This window comes from Balaenoptera physalus, assembly GCF_965194825.1.
Source record: "Balaenoptera physalus genome assembly, chromosome: 11".
Classification (NCBI taxonomy): Eukaryota; Metazoa; Chordata; class Mammalia; order Artiodactyla; family Balaenopteridae; genus Balaenoptera; species Balaenoptera physalus.
In genome coordinates, this window is record NC_138896.1 from 7,822,778 (window position 1) to 7,844,140 (window position 21,363).

The window sequence follows — 21,363 nt, forward strand, 5'->3', positions numbered from 1 at the left end:
GCCGGAGAACCCAGACAGACTGCCTGCTGGAGTGTGCTGGGAGCGCCGCGAGTGTGACTTGGTGTGTTTTCGCACTCAAGCGATGGGGGCATCTACACACTCTTCCCTTGGCTCTCTTCCCCTTCGGAACTTTGGGGCCGGGAGAATCTCCAGCCCTGGCGGGGGGCGGGGGGGAAGGGCAAGGCCCGGAGACTGGGTCAGAACCGATAGGTGCCGCGCACCTGGATGCACGCGGTGAAGCCAGATCCCCGGTCCAGGCCTCCCCGCCGGCCTGCGAGGTTCAACCTCGAGGATTCGAGTCTGCAACCCCCAGGGCTGCTTCAGCGTCGGATCTCAGATCAAAGTGTTTCTCAGTAGGTGAAGACGTTCACGATTCTGTTTCACTTCCGACTTTTAGGTTTCGTCTCCTCCCTCCGCAGAGAGTCAAACACGCGCGCACACACATACACGCGCACACACACTTGCACACGCATACACTTACACTTCTACTTAAGGTCCGCCCTCTCTTCTCACTTTCACGACTCCCCGCCCCGCCCCCATTCCTCTGTGGCTTCCCGGCTCTTTATGTTTTCCACTAAAACTTTTTAAAGGGAGAAAGGGGCGTCGGTGGTTCTGGGATGGTCAACTGAGGTTTGGGCTGGGGAGGGGGGGGGTGTTGCTTTCCCATTACAGATGAAATCACTTAAATGATTTCACCGCTGCTCTAATTAGAAGGGAGCTTTACGAGAAGCCACCGGATTTGGGGCTCCCAAGGAGCTCACCTCTGTAGGAACCACACCTGGCCGGGAGGGAGGCGAGGGTGAGAAGCTCAGCCTCGGACCCTGCTGGCCCTGCAACTGTGCCAGCCCCAGTCCGGCAGCCACCAGCCCAGGGCTTGGGCCAGGGACTCCTGGGACAGGCCCAGTTACTCTGCCAGGCTGCCGTCGCGGACACTGCGAGAGGAACAAAGAACCGGTTTCAAATCGTCTTCTCTGACTCCTCAGGCAAATGTGTGCAAAAGGTCAGCTCCGCGCTGAGGAGTGGAGAAGACTTGTCCCCGCACCAAAGCTTCCCCTTTCTAATCCCGCGCAAGAGCTTCTATCCCTGGTGGCCAGCCCAGATGGCCTTGCACCCTCCCGACCTTCTCAGGGGTGGTGTGGTGGTGTCTCTCGGAGTCCCCGTGTCGCCTAGGCATGTTAATCATGCCTGGGCTGTGGGACTCTCGTCCCGGTGCCGATTCTCTGGTTGATTGGAAACTTTCTTGGACCTGCCTTAGAACCTTGTTCAACAAGTGTGGGTTTTGTTTGCAGGTGTTTTGTTTTGTTTTTTTCCTTGCGAATTTTAAATACCTTAAATTATGGCGTTTTTAACCCATTCCTGCCTATATTTAACTTCTCCGGCTTTTTCTAGCTGTCGAAATAGTTTGGTGGAAGCCGAATTCTCCAGAGCGCAGGACACACGCGTAGGACCCGCCTGTAGCTCTGCGAGACTCCGGCGGGAGGTGCTGTGCTGCCTTAGAAACGAGCGCGGTTTCAGGCCCCGGCAGCCGGGCTTCTCCCTCTTACGGGTGCAAGAGCCGGAGGGACCTGGGACCCGGCTGGCTGGGCCAGGCCCAGCCCGGGAAGGACCGGAGGGCTGTTGCTAGGGCCGGGGCGGGGCGAGAAGAGTGCCAACTCCAACTTTGGTACATTTTTGGAGGGGAGGGGAGGCAAAGTCGCTAGTGTGCTTAGGTGCGAAGCCAAGCCGCTGTGCAGGGTTGCATGGACGTGGAAGGACGACTTGGAAGTGAAGCAGCCCAGGCCTTGGGCGTGAGGGCCGCTGGTGTCCGCTCAGATGCCTGGGGCGGGGACCAGGGTGGCGGCAGGGGAGAGAAGCGGGGAGGGACGCGAGGAATCCGGCAGCGGCCGGGAGCGAGAATCTAGCTCTGGAGTACGACCACCTGGGGTCCAAACTCAGCTTAGTCGTTGACATTTACCAGATGAGTGATCTAGGGCAAGTGACTGAACTCGAATGAACGTCAGTTGGCTCCTTTGTAAAATGGGGAATTTGTTGTGAGACTTGGCCGGGAGAATGGACGCAAAGCGCTCAGCACGGCACGCGCGTGGTGCGCCGAGGCCGCGCAGCCTGCCCGGGGACGTGCTGCCCCGCTTCCGTCCCCCCGCTCGGAGCACCCGAGACCGGTTCACGTCTAGTTAGTGTCAACGCCATCGCTGCTTCCCTTTTCGCACGGCAGCCGGACGCTGTGGCTCAGGGCGCCTCCTGCGACTGCCTCCTCGCAACCCCGGTCTTCCCGAGTGTGCGCCCTCCCCCTTGCTCCACAGACACCTGCTTCGCCCCGCGGGGCCTTTCTCCACCTCGACCTCCTCCGTAGCTCCGAACCTCCTGATCCTGCCGCCTCCAGGAAGGAGCCCTGGGGGGCGAGGAGAGGGAGGGGACCCCCTCACAGCTTCATCCAGCGCCCAGGCTCCAGGCAGCCTCCCCAGTGTGCCAGCTGCGCCCAGGGCCAGGGCAGGCCCACGGCCACTAACTGCTCTGGGCGACTGTCGCAGTACCCAAGCAGTCTCCAGAACTTCGGCCTCAGGCCTCTTGCAAATCAGGGAAAACTTGGGCTTTCGTCTCTCTCTCTCTCCTTTTTTTTACCGGGTTAGGAGAGGGAGGTCTGCAGGAATGCCCTTCCCCCTCCCGGCGCTGCTACCACAGAGCAGGTTCCGCAGCGAACAGGTCCTGGGACTCTCTCAGCCCAATCGCAAAACTTTTTTGTGCGCTGCTCAGTGCAGGCGCCCTGAGCTTCGGGAAGGAGTGGCATGACTTGGTGTCAGGTTGCAGAGAGCTCCCGGCTTCAGATAATGCTGAGCTCAGGTTTTCTGAGGCCCCTGGTGTCCCGGGATAGCTGGGTGGAATCTACTTCTGTACCCGTAAACCCCCGCTCCCAGCTCCATCACCCCCAAAGTTGCACCGGGAACAATCTTTCCCTCAGGGCAAAAGCTCTGCTGGAGGGGCGTTCACTCCACCCCAGAACCTCCAGGAACCTTCCCATATTTTCATTCAAGTGCCAAACCCCCAGGGCCGCACTTGAGGCTCCTTAAGGGATTTGGAAGCCTAGACCTGAGCAATGTGTTAACTCGGAAGTTCAGGCCTTCGGCGGCCAGCTTCGCCTTCCCCTTAGAGGAGTCGGGGTTACTGGGAAAGAATGAGTGACCACCCGCTGCGCCTAGCGCCTCTCCTCCAGCAGAGGCTCACCTTCCACGCCCGTTGGGCCTGAGAGAGCCTAAGTCAACTTGGGGTCTTTCCTGGGTCCCTCCGAGGGTAAACTGGCACCCAGGCTGAACAGGGAAGGAGAGGGCTGGACCACTCAGGGGAAAAGGTTGAGGGGAATTGAGCGGCGTCCTGCCGCGCCAAGACCTGAGGCCTTCACCTTGAGCGATTCCTCCCTGCAGCTCACAAAAGCCCCCTCAAATCTCCAGTTGGGCTAGGTCAAAGGAATAAGGTTACCAGTAACCACAGAAGAAAGAAGCCAAACCTCTTACCATAGGTGCCAGGGAGAGGGCAGAAGGGCGGCCCCGCGAGCTGACGTGCGCCCACCGCGGCCCCTCCAGGCACGCACTTGCAGTTGGGAGTTCTTGGAGCAATGGGTACAGCAGGCCTGAGATGCGCAGCAAGCCCGGCGGCCCAGAGGCCGAAAGCCGAGACGGCCTGGAGGCCAGAGGATCGCGCGGTGCGCCCCCGCCCAGCGCGGCCCGGGTCCCTCCCGGACCCAGGCGACAGGTGCAGCCGCGGCCCCCGCCGCCCGCTGCGCCAGGGCTGCCGCCGCGCACTGGTGCGGAACCACTATCGGAACGAGTTTGCGCTTCTGTTTACAAAGCAATCCTGCCATCAAAAGAGGAACAAAATCACCACTTATCACACCCTGTCATAAAGTAATCTGCCCCGCAGGGAAACCCCAGCGAAGAAGCGCGCGAAGTGTGTGCCTGTGTGTGTGTGTGTGCGTGCGTGCGTGTGTTGTGTGTTCGCGCGGGGGAGGGGGGCGGAAAGCGGGGGCGGCAGCGCGCAAAGGAAAGGGGAGCCCTCCTAACTCTTTTCCAGGGAAAATCGCTTGGACACGCCGTGACCCTCCAGGCCAGGGACGCAGAGGGTAGTCCGCACGCTGGCGCGGCGGTGTGACAGGGGAGCCCAGGCTAGGACGGCGCCCGGCAGAGCGCCGAATCGCCCTCTGGACTCTGTGGAATCCGCCCATCTGCAGCTCCTCCACTCCAATGTCTACTTTCCTGGTGTCTTCCAAGACGCTCCAAAGCAACGGCCCCCAGCACCGCCATAGACGGGCACAGAGGGAAAAGAGGGCGTTCTGGGAAACTCCAGGGTCCCTTTTGATCTCTTTCTCCCACAGGGGCACTGCACGGCCCAAAGGATAGTCTCCCGGAGTTCCTAACTAGCGGGGGAGGATTCTGCTCCCCTTACCCCCCATGCGCCCCCCGTGCACTTGCTTCTGGATGGGGGGAGGGTTAAGTACACGCCAAAAGGCCAGGAAAGGCAGAAGTCTTGGGAAGTTATAATCCCTGTGAGGACCCGGTCTCTTGGGTTATTATCTCCATCCCTGTCCTGGCTGGTCTAGAATGAGGTGAGAAACCCTCCAGGCAGCCAAACCATTCACAGCGGGGTGCCTCTGCCTCTCGCGTGGCCCTTCCGAAAGGTGAAGAGAACACGCTTTCCCACCCTCATCCCCACCCTTCAGTCTTGGTATCGGTAACTCAACACAATATGGCCGGAGTTTGGGTTCACGCACGAGCGATCCTGGACACCCAATACCACGCCCACTCACTCCCACTCTTCCAGCCAGAGGCCAGTGAGATTTCCCCAGAGCCAATATTAACGGGGCAGGTCAGCGTTTGGCCAGTTTGGATGCAGTGCCTATGATCCAGTCTGGATTTGGGACTCTCATTCTCCATAGGTCCGGACTGAAAAGTCTGTCATCACTAACCCTGAGAGACCTCTCTTGCTCCCGATGGAAGATCCTGAGCCCCGGTGTCTGAAGGGGCTTCCAAACAGTGCAGGCAGAATTATCAATGTTACATTATCATTGCGTCCTTAAGGCCTTGGGGAGAATTGTTGCATCCTTTATAATTCCTGTATGGTTGATAAAAGCGGACGTTCAACATCGTGCTTGTGTCAGTGGCAAAACATCTGTAAGGCAAAGGCTTTTCCTTTCCAAAGACTGGGAAGCTAGCTCCAAAGCCAGCAAAGTCACCAAGAGCAGGCTGGGAGAAGGTCCCTGTCCCCTCTTCCCCCACAAAAGTTGTCTGGGGCGATGGATGATTTAAGGCAGTAGTGTTCGAACTTTGCTGTATGTTAGAATCACCTGAAGAGTTTTAAAATCCTGATGCCCAAGTGGCACCCAAATCAGTTGAATCAGAACTTCTGAGGGTAGGACCCAAGCATAAATATTTTTTTAAGTATTCCAGGTGATTGCACTGTGCAGTCAAATTTGAGAGCCAATGGCTTAGGCAGTGGCTCTCAAAGTGCCGTCCAGAGACCAGCAAGATCAGCATCACCTAGGAACTTACTAGAAAGGCAAATTCTCACGCGTCACTTTAGCTCTACTGAAAACTCTGAGGGTGGGGGCCCAGCCAGGAGCACAGTAGCTTCCAGCGATGCTCGTGCACGCTCAAACTTGAGAACTACTGGCCTAGGGAAATGTGTGCCTCTATCTGAGGCAGAGTTCGGGGGCTGACTTTCCAATCTGCATCCATCCTTCATCTTCGGCCTTGTGAAGGACTTGAGACCCCACCTTTAGCTGTCCGGTCTTCGGGAAAACAGGGCGTGTCTCAGTCCTAGGTATGGTGAGGGGTAAATCTCTCAAGCAACTTGCATTAGAATTCACCAACTTGACAACAAGTTCAACATCGCCGCGAAACAAGAGCCTACGAGCCAGCGTTCCCCCGCCTCTCTCGGCTGGCGTCTGCTGTTTCCGCGGGGTACAGGTTTAGAACCACACCTGGGTTTTTCTTGGGGTCAGATGGGACTCTGAGCTCTGGGCTTCCTCTTCTTCCCGAGTCTTCCCTCGTCCAGCCCTTCTCTCCCCGCTCCCAACTCCTCGAACCCTACTTGGCGTGTCAGTCTCGCTCGCTCAGACCACGTGCGAGTCCTGTGACTCTCAAGTCCGAAAACCGCGAATCCTGCAGTCGCCGCCGACTTCTTCCTGCGTCTGCGGAGGGACATCTCCGCCCTTCGCTCCCTCCTACCCCCAGCCTCGTCGGGTTAAGTTTGCCGAGCAGGTGCGCACTCCGTCGCAGCGCCCTTGGGCCTCCTCCGGCTGCCCCGAGGGCAAGTTCGCGGTAGTTGGACCCAAAGTGCGCCGAGCTGGCTGGGGGGCGGCTCCCGGGCGGTACTGGCTGCAGGCTCGCAGCCCGGCGAGCGCGCCCGGCCCTCGGGGCTTCACCGCAGCTGTCCCTCGGGCCGTGACATCTAGAGGAGGGTGTGTGCCCGGGTGGGGCCCGGTCACCCTTCCGGCTACATACAAGTGGCTTTTCTTGGAAACACATCTGGGCAATCAGGTGGGCGGCGCGAGGGGACGCGCGGTGGCCGCTGGCGAGCCGCGCGCTCAGGATCGCAACGCCGCCGCCGCCGCCGCCCGGGTGAGCTCCCAGGTCCGGGGACGAGGGGCGCCCGGCCAGCAGGACGGTCCCCGCGACGCGCGGCCCTCGGTCGGGAGGGCGCTCTGGCGCCAAACCCGGGCGGGCCGGGGGCGGGGAGCCGATGGGGCTCATCTCCACTCAGAATTTAGCGGCCGGTGGAGACAGAGAGTCTCCTCAGCTGATGCAAGTCTCCTGCAAGTCTGGGAACGGAGCCTCGAACTTTCTGCCGTGCAGAGCCGGGCAGCGGCGAGGGCTCAGTCCCGGTTCCCTTCGTGCAGGTCCTTCAAGTTCGCCCCATCGCCCGCTGCCCGGAGCGGTCCCGGGTCTTGGATCGACTCAGACGAGGCTCCGTTTACTTTCAGTTTGTCTTAGTTGCCTATTGGCGGAACAGGCTGAAATGCGTGCTCTGAGATTTTCTCCAGGACCTGTCCTGTCAGTTTAATTTAGAAATACAGTACGAGGTAAGGCCTTCCTTTAAAAAGTGGCGACACTCGCTTTGCCTTTTCCCGAAGGAAGCTCCCGAAGATGCGCTCCACGGGACCCGCAGACACCAAACTCCACTGCTTTTTCACGCGACCACAGACTTTAAAAGAGCAAACGTCGGCTGCCATTAAAACCTGCCAGACTTCCGTGTCTTAATGTCTTGTGATTTCTTAATAATGCAGCTTCACTGCTTTTGCACATGATGCTGAAAGGCTTGCACTGCATGAAAGTGCTCTGCTGTGAGCGTTTTGAGGCTGTGCAAGACTATTTATCAAGTATCTCAAAATAACAGGCCAGCCTCCTCTGGATTTCCAATTACATACTCAACAGTCAAAGGTGCAGGTATCTTTCTTCTTGAGTCTAACGAGGTGTTTGGTTTTGTTTTTTTGGTTTTTTTGAAATCATTATTTTTTCAAAATAAAACAATACTTAACATGGCTCTGGAATCTTGGAGAGGCATTGTTCAAATGGCATTGTGTTTTTCTGTACTCCTTTCAACGTTGCAAGTTGCATTAGAAATTTAAGTTGACAATTTAAAACAAGGCCAGGTCAAATACATAAGTTTTTTTTTAAAAAAATGGACGTGGAAAAAAAAAAAATGGACGTGGTACATTTCATCTGTTTCCAAACTCAAAATGTATTCTTTCTGAATCTTACAACATAAATTGTATGAACAGCCTTTCTAATTAGATCATTTCAGTCCCAACATTGTGGATATGAGAATTATAGAATTTTTCTCTGAAAGGTGGTGCTGAGAAGAATGAAAAGGAAGTTTTTCCTTGAGAAGTGATTGAAAACAAACACCAGAACCTGACAATTTATACACACAGTTCTGTTTCTGACCTGACTCTTCCTTTTGAGAATTACTAGTTAAAATACCAAAGTTACAGGGTATTAAGTTAACTGTGGTCTTTGGTTTAAATATTTTATTTCTAATTTTGAATAACTGGTTTTCATTTGCCTCAGGAACTTCTAAAGGTGAAATTGTCGAGACACCTAGTTGAACAAAGACTCAGATGATAATAGCATTTGACTGCTTTTAATTTCCAGTTATCTTAATTTTTTTTTTAATTTAAAAACTACAGCTTGAATGATCCTCTTAAGTGTACTGAATAAAGGAGAAATACCTAAAGACTGTCCAAATACATATTTTTCTCTTTTCATTGTTAGAGCATTCTAGCAACCATTGTATAAAATCCATGTTAAGTAAAATATGTAAAAAATGCATATCCATTTTACATTATTGCATTCAAATATTTATACAAAAAAAAAAAAACCCCAGGATATTGACAAGATTTTAAATACTTTTTTTTTTTTTTTTTTTTTGCTTTTTCTTTTACTACTAGAAAGAGGAGCTCACAAAGCAAAACGTCTTCAAACAATAGGATTTCCTGGCCTTGGCAGTTCTGGTGTGTCCCAATGCCAGCACTTAGATAGAGAAAATCTGACTTGTGATATTCAAGGGCAGCCAGACTCAAACCTCCCAGAGAGAGAAAACTCAGTATCTTTCCACAGCTATATACTGAGAAAGAAACAATCAGAATCACAGAATTTTAGAGCCTTAGTGCTCTCATCATAATGATCTTCACCACAAATGTATGTCTTCTGAGCCCAGTACAGGTGTGTATACTAAGGCCAGCACCATTCAGCCTGGTAACGGCCAAAGGGGTCAGAAGAACTAGGTGTCCAGGCTGGAGCTCTTCTCTTCATCACATCTGTTCCCTACTGACTTACTCCATGACACTGTGTCCTGATTGTGCTCAGCATTAAAAGCCTGAATTAAGATACCTTTTTGACTAAATCTTTGTAAACTCAAGCATCCAGTCTGCTTTAAAGGGGTTGGGATTAAATATGACCTATGTGTCCATTGTTAAGTGCAGATGGGAAACAACCAGTGTTGATAGAAATGACCTCCAAAGCCTTGATTCTGGAAGATGTCCGAGAAATGGCTCTTGAGTCTAATGTTGACTTTTCATTGGTGACTCTTTCCCATGAATGAGTGCCACCTCCACTGAAATCACAAGAAAACCAGAAAATGTAAACTTCTGGTCTGAATATGCCTGCAGTTACCTGTTTGTTTAATGTCTCTTGAACATTATCTAGACACATGCCTGATATTTTATGGCACAAAATTCCAATATGATAATTTCACTTTGAATAATGTGTGATAGAAGGAGAGTGGGAATAATTCCTCAGATATCACTATTTGGGAGTTACTGAGAGTAATAAGAAACAACTGATGATAAGAAAGAAAACGATAAATGAGTGGGGAAATAAAAAATAGAAGTAACCGCAAAAAGAAAATGTTTTATTCATCAGTCATCATAGCAATGAAAATGGGTTATTACAGTAGCTAAAGGAAATCTTCACCAGTAAGTTCTTCTATACTTACTCCAGTCTGTGTGACACAAAATCTCGTTAACTTCTATAAGGAAGGTGTGGCTCAATATTAATAAACATTCCGAAGACACGCTTTCTAGTGATAAACGGTGCTTTTCATAATCTCTTTGCAGGGGCACATTTGGAAGCAAAACTGAATCATGGTGACTACCACTTTCTCTGAAATCCCCAATACCACGTTGTAACATATGGATCGTAAGCAATGTCAATACCATCCAATAAACAAACCAACCCCCCCCAAATATCCCATTTCCAAACCTTTTCTCAATATATATATACAGCCTGCACAAGTTAGAAGTGTAATTTCTTTTCTAAACATTTGCTGCCCCCATGTGTCCCTTTAGAAAACTGAGTCTTAAACCTAAATCATGTTTATTTAGCCCCTCCTATGCAGTTTAGATAGACAGAACTACAATCAGAGAAACTCTCTAATTATTGTAAGAACGAGCACCAAAGGCGGGGCAGGAGAAAAGGTCTTACTTTTGCCACAGACTCCTGATGTAATCTCCAGTAATTGTGTAACTTCTCTGTGCCCCAGTCTCTTCTAATATTAAAATGGGTGGCAGGTTGGCAGGATGGGGGGAGTGTAAGAGCCAGATTTTCTCTAAGTTCCTCTCTAATCTAATATTTGGCCATTCTCATTGAGGATAATAAAACAGAAGTAGGAAAAACTAGCTATCCCGTTTCTGGCTAAGCAGTCACTTTGGAGGTATGCCCAAAACTCATGAATGAATTTCCTGTTTCATCACTGAAATGCATTACCTTGGTCCTCTGTCATCTTGACAAACCTGCTTCTCAATGTCTGAGTCGCTCTGAGCCCAAGAAACAGGAAGGAATTCATTTTCTCTTATGGTCAATGATTAGGCCGTAGACTGATGTGACTTCAAAAATGAAAATCATCTTCAGTGTTTATAATATGTATCAGTGACAGGTGCTTCTAAAGCTCTGACTAGTTCTTAAATCTTGTCCGTAGTGCCACGATCAACCTGGCAAAGCCATTCTCTCCTTACTTCCTTGTTAACAGAACCCCAGTTTTGTTCAGTTATCAGGCAACCGAAACACATCTCAAGAACGGAGGCTGGTCCCTCCCTTACCCAAGGGGATGAATCTTGATTCATCTAAGAGTTAGACTATTCACTGCTTCTCACCCCTCACTATTTTCTTTTATTCAGAAGTTTTTGTTTTATTATTACTATTTTTTAAATTATTATTGAGGTATAATTGACATACGATATTATATTAGTTTCAGGTGTACAACATAATGATTTGATATTTGTATATATTGTGAAATGATCATCATAATAAGTTTAGTTAACACCCATCACCATGCACAGTTACACATTTCTTTTCTTGTGATGAGAACTTTGAAGATCTTCTCTCTTAGCAACTTTCAAATATGCAGTTCAGTGTTATTAGCTCTAGTCGCCATATTGTGCATTACATCCCCAGGACTTATTCATTTTATAACTAAAATTTTGTCCCTTCTGACCCCCTCCACCTGTTTTGCTCACCCCCATCTCCCGCTCTGGAAACCACCTATCTGTTCTCTGTATCTGTGAGCTCTTTGTTTGTTTGTTTGTTTGTTATTTTTTTAGATTCCACTTATAAGTGAGATCATACAGTAGTTGTCTTTCTTTGTCTGATTACACTCAACATAATGCCCTCAAGGTCCATCCACATTGTTGCAAATGGCAGGATTTCCTTTTTTATGGATGAATAATATTGTATTTATGATAATACATGAATAAATAAATGAATAATATCCATTTATATATAAATCTCACACTTGCTTTATCCTTTCATCAACTGATGGACACTTAGGTCGTTTCCATATCTTGGCTATTATAAATAATGCTGTAATGAACATGAGGGTGCATATATCTTTTCACGTTAGTGTTTTAGATTTCTTTGAATCAATACCCAGAAAAGGAATTACTGGATCATATGGTAGTTGTATTTTTAATTTTTTGAGGGACCTTCAGACTGTTTTCCATAATGGCCACACCAATTTATATTCCCACCAACAAGGCACAAAGGTTCCCTTTTCTCCACATCCTCACCAACATGTGTTATTTTTTCTCTTTTTGATAGTAGCCATTCTAACAGGTGTGGTCACCCCTCTGTTCATCAGAATCTTCTGGGGAGCTCTTTGAAAATACTGAGGCCCAGGCCCACCTCCAGAGATTCTCATTAATTGGTCTAGAGTTTGACAGTTTTTGAAAACTCGCCAAGTGATGCTAGTGTGCAGCCTGGGTTGAGAATCACTTATTTAAGCCAGCTATGATCGGTCTACTTCTTTCTCTGGTGATTGGTTTAGGAATGAGCACGTGATGCAATTTTCAGTCTTATAAGGAACAATCTGATTGGGGGTGGGGTGTTTGGGATAGTTTTCTTCACTCTTAGAAAGGAGTAGAAAATAAGGTTATGCCCTTAACTTCTCTTCTAGGTTTTGGGTGTCACCCTGGGGGATATAAGGGATGTGACGTCTGGAGCTGCTGCAGCCACCTTGTAACCATGAAGGAAGCTACCACAAGTAAGGTATAGCAGAATGGAAAGAAGGAAAGAATTCTAAGTCTTTAATGTTTTTTTTTAAGCTGCCAAATTAACTGACTCTGTAGCATCCTACCTCAGAACTTATTTGAGCATGTGAGTAAAAGACATTTTGTTTAGTTGAACCCTAATCATCTTAACCGATACACTGATAGTTACGAAAAAAGTAGGCACACATATCTTAAATTGGGTTCTTCAAACCATGTCCTTGGAACCTGCGAGATCCCATGGGGTTTTGCTAGTATTCTACAGGGACATTTTGTAAGTAGAATTTTGTACGGATGTGTATATGTTTACAGGTAAAATGTGTGAGAATATAATTTCAGAATATTATTTCTTTCACTTTGCTCTTCAAACTAAACCAGTTCGTTCATTTGTAAATATCAAACAAGGACTGGGGCAGAGATAACCAACAAGTGGGAAATTTCTTATTTGACCTGAGTAAAATTAAACCTAAAAAGGAAAAAGTTTTTTCTTACAATTCATACAAACTTAATTCTCAACCTGTCCTAATATGTACAATCGTTATATTTTTTTTACTACCAGTATCTTCTGTGTGATTATTAGTGATATAAACTTTATTACCACTTGCCTTGAACATATAAATCATTAAGGTTTTACTATCAAGTTTTTCGACTGTTTCTTAAGAACTGTTTAGCTTTAGTGGTCGAAATGCTTGAAAACTGTACTGAAATCTGTTTTTCTTTTTTTTTTTTTTTTTTAATTAATTAATTTATTTATTTTTGGCTATGCTGGGTCTTCGTTGCTGTGCACAGGCTTTCTCTAGTTGTGGCAAGTGGGGGCAACTCTTTGTTGCAGTGCACAGGCTTCTCATTGTGGTGGCTTCTCTTGTTGTGGAGCACAGGCTCTAGGCTCATGGGCTTCAGTGGTTGTGGCACGCGGGCTCAGTACTTGTGGCTCGTGGTCTCTAGAGCACAGGCTTCAGTAGTTGTGGCGCATGGGCTAGTTGCTCTGCGGCATGTGGGATCTTCCCGGACCAGGGCTCGAACCCGTGTCTCCTGCACTGGCAGGCGGGTTCTTAACCACTGTGCCACCAGGGAAGCCCTGTTTTTCTTTTAAAGAGGTGCTTTTGAGGCCTTCTTTTGCACTTTAGCTTTTGTCGTCATTTTCATCATTAGTGTACGCATTACCACTTGATGTACCGTGAAACCCTTTAACTCTTTTCCTTTGTATCTTATTCTTTGCACACATGAAACATTAATGCAATAGTTATGCATTTAATGCACAGGATTCTGCGTCGTACTCAGATTTATGAACTCTACTTTGAATATCATATATTAGTGCTAGAATATTAACATGCTAGCACACTATGCCTGATAAAACAACGTGTATCCCTAGTTGCTTGGAGGAACTTGAGTCTACCATTCTTGTTAGTACCACATGTGTCTTGCTATGTGAATTTTATGCATGTGTACCCTCACTTATGTGGAGATACATATATATATATATATAAAACGGAGTTATTACTTTTGGTCTGATCACTATCTATTACAATATGAAACTTAAAAATTCAAACCCCAAAGGCAGGCAATGCAACACTTAAGGTTAACTTAGGTGGATTTCCAAACATTTTTTCCATTACCAGATGGCCTAATATCTAGCTGAGTAGAAAACAGATTTATGCTGCAGAAAATATTCATGTGTCCTTACCTAAGTACTAATAGTTCTGTTATTCAACTTTTTCTGTGTACCAAGAAACCAATGAAATTTATAAACATTTTTACCAACTATAATCAGAAGTGTGGGGTGAGAGCCACAGATATGTGTCCTTAGAGCCACATGCAGAGGACAGGCATGAGGTAATCACCTTCAGAGTGACAGTGCAATTTGGTGGAGGATTAAGGTGCCAGGACTATATGCGATCCACTTTTCCTTACGAGGGTTTTGTCGTTTCTACAATGATTCTCAGATGTCAGTCCCCATTCTCATGCTGTGCCCATTCTTCCCCAAAGCCATATGATCCGTTTAAATACAATACATATATCCCTCTGAAAATCGCTACTGTCACAGGTAAGGCAATGCTCAATTTACAGTGTTTTGGAACGTTGGTGGGTTTTCTGAGTAGCATGGGATAAAGGAAAGAGATCGAGACTGGAATTGGAAGAATGGGATTCTAGTGTCAGTTTCGCCACAAGCTACCTGTAACGTCCTTGGGCAAGTTGCTTCATGTCTCCAGGTCACATTTCCCGACTTGTAAAGCAAGAGTGTGGCTCCGATTATCTGAGGCCCCTTCCAGCTCTAAAAGCCCCTGGAGTCAGATTCATGTATCTGTCAGATGAGTTCCAAAACAACACAGCCTGGAAACAATGCTTCTAAAAATGAAACATACAACTAAGAAACCTCAAGTCACAGCACTAGAAGACATTGTCCAATGTATTTCGCCACCTTCAGATGGACTCTAGCTAAGTAAACAATTTGGTATGTGAGAGACTCAATCCTATTTAAGAGTCATCATTATTAAGCAAAACCTTTTCATCTCTTTGTATTTCACTCTATATCCTAACGTAAAATCTGGGTAACTTCCACCTGACATGGAGATGATATGCCACTTAATCACATTATTGGCTTCACTGAAGACAGCTATATAAACACAGGCCAATAATATGCAGGGATATCATAAAAATTATGACTTTTCCTTAAGGGAACTAATTCATACAAGCCTATGAGTGGATTTTTTTTTTGAATTTTTGAATTTTATTTATTTATTTATTTTATACTATGAGTGGATTCTATACAATAATCTTTACAGGAAAGTCTGCTGTTGTATTTTTTTAAAAAGAGGATTAGTCTTACAATGCTATTCGTTGTCTACAAAATCCTCTAAGCATGTAAGAATATTGTATTTGGATATTTACATGCACAAAAGTCAGATAAACGATACATTTACTTTAGCCATGGATACCTGGGCCAGGAAGACCACAAGAAGCTGACCCATTCTTCCTTTTGTCTTTCCACACTGCAATGGTAAAAACCAATAAATTTACAATTTATCCTATTTTCCAATGTCTCCAGAGGTTTGATTGTTTTTCTTTAGCTTATGGCAATGCTTAAGAATCCTCAATGTCGGGGCTTCCCTGGTGGCGCAGTGGTTGAGAGTCTGCCTGCCAATGCAGGGGACATGGGTTCGAGCCCTGCTCTGGGAAGATCCCACATGCCGCAGAGCAATGAGGCCCATGAGCCACAACTACTGAGCCTGTGCTCCACAACAAGAGAGACCGTGATAGTGAGAGGCCCGCGCACCGCGATGAAGAGTGGCCCCCGCTCGCCGCAACTAGAGGAAGCCCTCGCACAGAAACGAAGACCAACACAGCCAAAAATAAATAAATTAATTAAGTAAAAAAAGAATCAACGTCTGATCATTGTTTTCATTTCATCTAATCCTTCATGTAGTGGTTTACATCTAACTTTTCTTGTTTTTCTCTGTGTGAGACGTAGGCAGCTGCTGGGAATTCTTTGCACAATAACCTTGCTTGTTCTTAGTAACTATGTCTGGGTGAGGCAACATGGTATGGTTCTTTCAATTATTCGGCCTATACTCATTGAGTATCTTCCAATGTGCCACGCACTGTTCCAGATTTGGGGGCTAGAACAGTGAAAATAAAGGACAAAAATCTCTGCCTTTGTGGAGTTTATATTGTAGAGGAAGGAAACATACTATAAACAAGATAAGTAAAATATATAGTATGTCAGGTAATGGTGTGGGCTAAAAAGAAACCTAAATGAAGAAGGGAGTTAAGAAGTACTGGGAGACCTGTGATTTACAACTTAGATAGGGATGTCCCAAAGGATAAGGTGACTCCAAAGCCCCTCAGCTCAAGAAAATATTCCAGGCAGAGAAATCAACAAGTGCAAAGGCCCTGAGGCAGAAACAGGACTGGCTGATGTGGTTGGAGTGCTTGAGCAAAGGAAAGAGGGAAAACAGATCAGCCCAGAGAGAAATTGAGAAATGGTAGGGGCAGGGGGGTAGAGGTGCACAGAGTGAAGGACCTCGTGAGCCATTATCAAGACTTTGGCTTTTCCTCTGAGGTAGAGGAGAGCCACTGGAGGCATTTGAGCCAAAGAATGACATGACCTGACTCACGTTTTAACAGGGATACCTTGGCTGCTGTGTCACGGTGGGCGCTCAAGTGTAGAGGCAAGAAAACCAGTTTGGAGGCTGCAGCAATTAGCAGGAGGCTGGTTGACATCACCTGGGACTTCTTACAGGTAAACAGGGAAGAGGCCCAAGACTTAAGCCCTCGGGTCCTCCAATGTTCAGCGTCAAGGAGATCCAGGGACACCAACAAAGCACAGCTGAGAAAGGAACAACCAAAGAAGTAGGAGGAAAACCATTGAGTATGGACTCTGGAAGCCACATTTCCAGAAGAGGGAGCGAACAGCTGAGTCAAACACGGCTGATAGGTTGAGCTCAGTGAAGACAGAAAGTAGACACGTGGCTGCAGCCACGTAGAGGTCACCGTGGTGGAACCAGCAGGGACATTGAGATCAGGGAGCCCTACAGTTTTAGCCAGATTCACCACATGAAAAGCCTGGATTCTGTTAAGTAATCTACGTCTCCCTTTGACCTTCAGGGCTCTCCTTGGTTAAAGAGGTATAATAATTCCTACCTCCAGGTGGTGAGAACTTAAAGAGATAATGTTAGGGAAGCCTGTATGAGTCAGCTCGGGCTGCCGTACAAAATACCACAGGCTGGGCAGCTTAAATAACACAGATTTACTTTCTCACAGTTCTGGAGTCTAGAAGTCCAAGATCAAGGTGCTGTCAGGGTTGATTTCTGGTGAGAGCTCTCTTCCTGGCTTATAGACTCCTGCTTTCTTGCTATGTCCTCACATGGCCTTTCCTCCGTGTGCCCATGGAGAGAGAGACCTCTGGTGTCTCTTCCTTTCCTTACAGAAACACCAGTCCTAGTAGGTTAGCCGCCTCGCCCCTACCCCTCACCCCCCTGCCATGATTTAACCTTAATTATCTCCCTAAAGACCCTGTCTCCAAAGGAAGTCACCCTGAGGATAAGGACTTCAACATGTGAACAGGGTGGAGGGCACAATTTAGTCCATGACAAATCCCTTAGCCCTTGTTAGTGTTCAGAAATGTTAATTAAGTCCGCAATTACTATATGATTGTTGCTTATGTAATTACCTCTTGAAGGTTTTTTAGTTTTACAATTTAGAACATATAAATACACATTCAATTCTTCTTTTAATTGAAGTATAGTTGATTTACAATATTATATTTGCTTCAGATGTACAACATAGTGATTCAGTATTTTTATAGGTTATACTCCATTTAAAGTTATTACAAAATAATGGCTGTGTTTCCCTGTGCTGTACAATATATCCTTGTTGCTTATTTATTTTATGCATAGTACTTTGTATGTCTTAATCCCCTACCCCTATCTCCGCCTTCCCTCACCCCACTGGTAACCACTCGTAGAACTAGTTTGTTCTCTATATCTGTGAGTCTGTTTCTGTTTTGTTATATGCATTTGTTTGTTTTATTTTTCAGATTCCACATATAAGTGATAACGTGGAGTGGTTGTCTTTCTGTGACTTATTTCACTAAACGTAACACTCTCTAGGTCCATCCACGTTGTTGCAAATGGAAGCATTTCATTCTTTTTTTATGGCTGAGTATACACATTCAGTTTGTGTTTAGAAAATTTAAAATATATCTAACTTGCTCAACATATTTTAATTAACATCTTGAAAAGGAACGTTCATTTTCAGGAAAAAGTTGGCCAATACTGCCATCTACTGGAATTTTGTTCAAAGCTCTTTTGTGCTATCCTTTGCCAATTCTTACAGGCTGCCATGCTTGTTTTTCTCTTTTTAGTGAGTGTAAAAGCGGATGATTTTGTTCTCAATTTAGCCTCACTAAAAGTATTCTAAGAAATACACATCTGGGCTTCCCTGGTGGCGCAGTGGTTAAGAATCCGCCTTCCAATGCAGGGGACACGGGTTCGAGCCCTGGTCTGGGAAGATCCCACATGCTGCGGAGCAACTAAGCCCGTGAGCCACAACTACTGAGCCTGCGCTCTAGAGCCTGCGAGCCACAACTGCTGAGCCCGTGTGCCACAACTACTGAAGCCCTCACGCCTAGAGCCCGTGCTCCGCAACAAGAGAAGCCACCGCAGTGAGAAGTCTGCGCACCGCAACGAAGAGTAGCCCCCGCTCGCCGTAACTAGAGAAAGCCTGCATGAAGCAATGAAGACCCAACACAGCCAAAAATAAATAAAGTAAATTAAAAAAAAAAAAAAAAGAAATACACATCTGTTAGGAACTGTCTTTTGCTGCAAGAGTCAGTAACCTCGTAAGAGCGACTTAAGCTCTTTCTCTTGCCAATTAAAAAAAAAATCCAGAAAGAGGCAGGTCATGGCTTTTCAGGGGGCCCCATGAACTTCAGGACACAGCTTCCCTTATCTTTTTCTGTCATCAGAGTGGGCTGTTTCATGGTCCAGGAAGGCTGCTCAAGCTCCATTTTGTAGGAAGGAGGGAGACTTTTGAGACGTGTAACGTGCACTTGGGCTTCCGTTCCAGCATCTACAACTTAGTTACAAAGCAAACATAATTAGGTAAAAGAAAGCCTAAGAGGGACTTCCCTGGTGGTCCAGTGGGTGAGACTCCGCACTCCCAATGCAAGAGACCCAGGTTCGATCCCTGATCTGGGAACTAGATCCCACATCCATGCGAACCCCCACATACCACAACAAAGATCCTGCGTGCCACAACTAAGGCCTGGTGCAGCTTAAATTAATTAATTAATTATTTTTTTTAAAAGAAAGAAAGCCTGAGAAATGCGGTTTTCTGGCTGGACAACAATGAGCCCCCAGTAAATTTGGGGTGCTGTTACAAGAGGAGTGCGACAGTGGCCGTCGGGATGGGCAGCTTGCAGCTCTGCCACAGTATGCTTATATTTATGTGGCGAGGAGGGAGCATAAGTAATATGTATATGTGTTTGTTTGGAAAATCTTGGCATATCTAGAAATACACAAGTGCCTAGTAGCAATATTGTCTTTGCAAAGAGCTGGATGACCCACGGAAAAGTGAGGGACAGAGGCCATTTTTGCAATTTACCATTTTGTATCTTTTGAACTTCATAGTATGTCCGTGTATTTTCTATGGAAAATTTTTAATGCAAAAGTTATTAGCTAACACTGCTATAGTCATCGTATTACAATACAGTATATAAAATCTCAAACCAACACACTGGAAGCCTGAAACTGACACAATGTTATATGTCAATAATATTTCAAAAAACAAAAAGCAAACATTTGAATTTGAGATGATACACCTTAACCTGCTTTGTTAGCTAGAAGTTCCTAGAGGAAATAAAATAGAGAGGAGAGGTGAAGTCCCTTTCGTGGAAGAAAAGACCTGGAGAAATGTGAGTTGTGTTTTCATTATGACCACTGGGAAGCAGGGAGTTGGAGTTCTGGTTTCAAGCTGACCCACAGGCCCTTCCCATGACTGTGAGCCTCCAGCACATGCTTCTCAGCAAAGATAAGATTTGAGAAGAGTTTGCAAGAATGAAGAAAAAAGAAAAACTCTGCGAGAGAACATGAAATATTTATCCTTCAGCATTGGTAACTTTTCCTTTATTATGTGCCTGCCCTCTGACACAGATACCAATATATTCACAAATGAAAAATACACATTCAAATATTGGAGTCAGACAACCTGGACAAAATGCTCAAATCAGCTGAGCACATCAGAACGCTTACATTTTCTTTCCTCCAAAAGGAAGATTTAGGGAGCTTCAGAGGTTTGTCCTGTGTATCAGCTCAGTAAGAGGAAGGTCTTCAACCAAGGGTGACCCTGTGGATGAGTGGGTCACATGAGGGAGTGACAGACAGCCTATGGACTGGCCCCCAACCTGCTTGCTGATGCCTGAAATTCCTTACCAGGAGATAAACCCTCTCATTCCGCAATTTAGAGATAAACCTTAAAATCTGAGGGTAAGACCATGAAAACGGGGCTGAAATGGCGCGTGTAGAATACCAGAGAGGCTGATGGGAGGTAGTCAGCAACCTGCTGTCGCCACTGAGAGAGAAAGGGAGCTGGGAGTGTAGACGGCGCAACGTAGAGCATTCTCACAGCGCCAGGCCCTGAGATACAGAGATACTCTCTTTTAAGGAGAAAACTTCTGTGGCCCAGGGTCAAGAGGTGTACAAGAGGAAAGGTGGCCATATTAAGGAGAAATAGAACTGCATTCCATTCCCAGAGGAGTATCCGTTCCCACTGGGGAACAAGTTTAAGAATGTATGCCCCCATCACTTGGTGGGAGAACGTGTCTATGCCACGTTTGTATCACCACCAAAATCTTTACATTAACGCTGGGGAGCATCTAGAAGAAAAACTGTGTGTTATCCCCCAGAGGATGAAGTAAACAAGCATTACATTCCCCCAAATGCATTACTTCACAAAAACTTGAAGGCCTATTATTTTGGTAGGTTTCTATATAAGTAACATGAAGACTGTCATACAGTTAAAGCTCTTTAATTGTTCAGCATCTTGAGCACTTAAGGTTGTGTTCTTTCCTGGTTTTGCAATAGCTTAGGCTTGCTTCTTTAATAACAGGAGAGAATTCTACTGAATAAGAGATCTTGGGGAACTAGGATGACATCCTTTACTAAGGTGAGAGCTGTACCCATGGACAGAAAATCAAGGCGAGATATTCCCCCTCCCCAGAAGTCTCAGTTTTTTCTTTATTTTAAGTGATTTCTGGTCCAAATTTGACATTCCACAATTCAAATTACACTGTTAAGAACTCCTTCTGTCTTTCTTTCTCTCTTTCCCTCCCTCCCTTCTTTTCTTTCTTTCTTTCTCTCCTTCTTGACAAATAAAGGAACTTGTTAAGTTTAAAAATTATTTATTAGCATTGACCTTATGTCAGGCACTTGTGATACATCAGGAAACAAGACAGACTCAGCCCTTTCTTCTCTAACCTCACACTCAATCAAGGCCTTGTATTTTCCCCCCAACTTTTTACTAATAGTGAACTCAAATAATCAGAAAAGGTGGAAAAATGGAACAAAAACATCCAAATACCCCTCATCTGGATTTAACAATGTTATTATTTTACCACTTTTGCTTATCTCTCGATAGATAGATAGATAGACAGATAGATAGATAAAGATAGATACATAGATGATAGATGATATGAGAGAGAGAAGGTAGGTACACATTTTTCCCTAAGCTGTTTGAAAGTAAACTGAAGACACCATGATACATCATCCCAATATACTTCAGAATGCATCTCCTGAAATAAATATATAAAGGTTAGATTTTGAGAAGAGAAAAAGTGA

General features: G+C 46.3%; 1 long non-coding RNA gene across 1 annotated transcript; it reads left to right on the forward strand.

Annotated features, from left to right (window-relative positions):
* The first annotated feature begins 7,690 nt into the window (after window positions 1–7,690).
* On the forward strand, window positions 7,691–18,321 carry LOC309638206. The gene is made up of 2 exons (XR_014251027.1): window positions 7,691–12,024; window positions 17,892–18,321. It is a non-coding gene; the product is annotated as an uncharacterized lncRNA (long non-coding RNA).
* Window positions 18,322–21,363: the final 3,042 nt, after the last annotated feature.